Source organism: Nicotiana tomentosiformis, chromosome 10, assembly GCF_000390325.3.
Source record: "Nicotiana tomentosiformis chromosome 10, ASM39032v3, whole genome shotgun sequence".
Classification (NCBI taxonomy): Eukaryota; Viridiplantae; Streptophyta; class Magnoliopsida; order Solanales; family Solanaceae; genus Nicotiana; species Nicotiana tomentosiformis.
Window position 1 is genome coordinate 68183821 of NC_090821.1, and position 4258 is coordinate 68188078.

Genomic DNA, 4258 nt, shown 5'->3' on the forward strand with positions numbered 1-4258 from the left:
TCAATCCTAGGAAAAAATTTCCACACTAGGTTAGACAAGTCACTTACCTCGACTTACTCCAATTTAATCAAGTAGTATACTTTTTCCTCGATTTTCGGACTCCGATCGACTCGAATCTAGTCATAATTAATTCGATACAGTCAACAAAAACTATAGAATGAATTCCATAAGAAAATACTATATTTTTCAATAACAATCCGAAATTAACTCAAAAATCGCATGTGTGGCCCACATCTCAGAATACGATGAAACTCACAAAATCCGACAACCCATTCAATTACGAGTCCAACCATACCAGTTTCACTCAAACCCGACTCTGAATCGACACCGAAATCACAAAAATTCATTTCTAAAAATATTCCAAATTTCAATCTCAAAACATTAATTAAATGGTGAAAACAATGATATATTCGTGTATATTGACCAAATCCGAGTTAGAATCACTTACCCCAATATTTTGCCTTGACATTCTATCAAAAATCGCCTCTACTCAAGCTCCAATTTGTCAAAAATGGCGAATGGGACGAAGTCCCCTCCCTTATAATTCTGCCTCGTAGGCCTCGATCGTGGCTTCGATCATGGCCCTAGAGCTTTGTCTTCGATTATGGACCTCGAGCATGGGCCTTCGATCATGGCCCTCGAGTCTTGCCTTCGATCATGGGCTCGATTTCTGGGCAAAAGAGAATTTTTTGCAGCAGCTGTTTAAGTCCCATTTTTTGATCCGTTAACCATCTGAAACTCACCTGAAGCCCTCGGGACCTCAACCAAATACATCAACAAGTCCTAAAATATCATACGAACCTATTTGAAACCTCAAATCACGTCAAACAACGCTAAAATCACAAATCACACCCCAATTCAAGCTTAATGAAACTTAAGAATTTTTAACTTCTACATACGACGCCGGAACCTGTCAAATCAAGTCCGATTGAACTCAAATTTTGCACACAAGTCAAAAATGGCATAACTGAGCTATAAAAATTTACGGAACTAGATTCCGACCCCAATATCAAAAAGTCAACTCCTCGATCAAACTTCCATACTTAAATTCCTATTTTAGTCATTTCAAGTCTGATTTCACTATGGACTTCCAAATAAAATTTTGATCACGCTCCTAAGTCCAGAAATCCCCATACAGAGCTGTTGGAATTATCAAAATTCTATTACGAGGTCGTTTACACATAGGTCGACATCTAGCCAACCTTTTCAACTTAAGTTTTAAACTTTGGAACTAAGTGTTCCAATTCATTCTAAAAACCTCAGCGGATCCGAACCGACTACCCGGCAAGTTACATAACGGTTATAAAGTATAGAATGAGCAGTGAAGAGGAGAATGGTGCTACAACTTTTAAAACGACTGGTCGGGTCGTTAGAACTTTGCAAAAAAGTTTGCAAACGTACCCATTTTACGATCAACTTTAGACTTATCGGATATAAAGTAAAACAATTAGTCTAAAGTGAAAAAATTATACTTTAAATGCACTTAAGGCCAAATAGGTCTGAAGTGCAACGAATGATTTCATACACTTAAGATTAATAAGTTTGAAGTGAAAAATTGCACTTTAGATACACTTAAGTCCAATAAGTCTAAAGTGAAAATTTGCACTTCATATGCACTTAAGGGCAAATAGATTTGAAATGTAACCAATGATTTCATGCACTTAAGGCAAATAAGTGTGAAGTGAAAAAATTGCACTTCAGATGCACTTAAGGCCAAAAGGTCTGAAGTGCAACAAACATTTTGCTATACCTAAGGCCAATAAGTGTGAAGTGAAAAAATTACACTTGAGATGCACTTAAGGCTAAAAGGTCTAAAGTATAACAAACATTTTGCTACACTTAAGGCCAATAAGTCTGAAGTAAAAAATTGCACTTCAGATGTACTTAAGGCCAAAAGATCTGAAGTGCAACAAACATTTTGCTACACTTAAGGCCAATAAGTCTGAAGTGAAAAATTGCACTTAAGACCAAAAGGTTTGAAGTGCAACCAACATTTTTATGCACTTAAGGCCAAATATGCCTGAAGTGCATATTGCTTGGAAACAGAAATTTGTTCTTCGAATTATAACAATCCAATATACGATTTAATAACTAAATCTACTCCAAATGAGCTCAAATTTGAAACATAACCTCCAAATATCATCAGTAACAAACCTTAATCATCAATTTGTCAAAACAACAATAACTCTAATGAGCCCATTTTACAATTAAGAAGAAAAAAAACTAAACAATAGTATAAAATAAAACGTCATAATAGATCACCCTAGTAAAACATCATAAACTACATTAATATATGTTCACAACCACCATATAAAATCATTGTCACCCGAAGAAGAAGAAGAAAGAGGGGGAAGGGGAGAAAGGGGCCTAAAGTTGTTTTAAAAGTGGCTACAAATTAAAACTTTTTTTAAAAATGGGTATAGGTTAAATGGAGGCGACCAAATAGGGCGCCCCGTGCAATTTTTACAAATATATTAATGCTCTTTTGGCCCCACAAATACACACTAAGTTCTGCTGGACATGTGAACTTATATTGTTAGATCTGTCATTGTGCACGTGCCTTTTAGAAAGCTAGTTAGTACAACATCCCTGATCTTTTGGCCCTAAAAATATACACACTAAATTATGTTGGACGTGCAAACTCATTGTTGGATCCATCATTGGACATCTGCTTTTTAAAAATCTAGTTTGTACAACATTCATCCTCTTTTGGCCCTAAAACGAAAAAGGTCCAATAATATCCTTAAACTATTGGAAATAGCTCACTTCTGTCCTCCGTTAGCTAACTGAGCCAACAAAATACCCCCACGTTAATTTTCTGTGCCAATAATGCCTTCATTCTAACTGCTGCCTACATAAGCCTTCTTAGTGGCATTAATTAGCTGACATGGCAATCCACATAGGTGGATCCGCTTCTTATATACCGTGTTCTTATATCAATAGTCACTAATTCCCAAAAGCCTAATTGTCATTGTTCCCCAATTTTAAAAATCTCCATTTTTCTTTGAAAATTTCTACTTAATGTTTGATTTATCTGTGAATATGCATGAAATTCAATATGCAAGAAGGTGTCGTTGCGGATTGATTGCATTATATTTGACATCTTGGTCAGACGTCAGTGCTGGGAGAAGGTTCTAAAATGTCCAAGATCCAAAGTTAGTTTTGAATTTATTTCGTTTTTGGTCAATTTATTTGACTCATCTTCTTTTGTCAGGTTAGGTTATGATTTGCAGAGTTTTTATTTGAGATGGTCCTTGATTATTAGTATTTATGTAGAAAAAATGACTATTTTTCAATGAAAATTCTAATACGATATAGGTTTGTTCTTACGGGTATTTTGAATGGATTGACGAAGAGTTTCCTCTTCAAGCGGTGATGGTGATCAAAGATTTAAAAACTAAACTTGATGCTGCTAAGGTTGAGACGAACAATTTGAGGAATAAAGTTTATGATATGGAACAAGCTACTATGGTTCAAAGGGGTCCTATGAAGATGAAATTTGAGGAATTGGAGGATGCTATTAAAGACAAAAGAGACAACTCTAAGAACTTGTTTGATGAAATGGAAGATGTTATCACGGTTGAAAGGAATAATTTGAAGATGAAACTTGACGAAATGGAGCAATTTAAACTTGTGAAAATTAAAAAAGCTAGTAATTTAGAGGCCAAAGTGAAGAAGATGAGAACTATCATTTTGGTTTCATGGGCTTTGTTATTTGGTTTGGTTGTCATAGGGATGATGAAGTAAATGTATGTTGTTTTAGTATGTTGTTGTAGTATTTTGGTTTAGTTATAAGAATGATGAAGTGAATGTATGTTGGTTTAGTATGTTGTTGTAGTATTTTGGTTTTGTTATAGTAGCTTTGTTTAGTACTTGGTTGCTTCCTTGTGATTCGAAGCTTCAAGTTTTGATTTTTGCATTCATATTCAAGTAATAGAGGGAGATGAAATTTTTGACGTGCATTTTGTATACATTATAAATGGATTTGTGGTATTGAGTGCTACTTATATTCAAATCTAATTGTTATGATTTAATGTATTTATAGTCCGATTGGGATTGAAATATGGATGAAACAAGATCTAGGCAGATTTTTAATTTTTAATGTTTATTTTTCTGGTACTGTTTATGTTTGTGGGATTTGAGATTTGTGCTGATCTGTTGGTGTATTTTGGATAGAGTATGTTTGGTAACTTGAGAACCTTTACTGTTGAAATTTCTTGATAGGAAGTTTGCCATGTTTTGGCTATAGTTACTATGT

The 4258-nt window shown here is 34.6% G+C and overlaps 1 long non-coding RNA gene across 1 annotated transcript; it reads left to right on the forward strand.

Annotated features, from left to right (window-relative positions):
* Positions 1-2693: 2693 nt before the first annotated feature.
* Positions 2694-3956, forward strand: LOC117276821 (uncharacterized). The gene is made up of 2 exons (XR_004507080.2): positions 2694-3214; positions 3319-3956. It is a non-coding gene; the product is annotated as an uncharacterized lncRNA (long non-coding RNA).
* Positions 3957-4258: the final 302 nt, after the last annotated feature.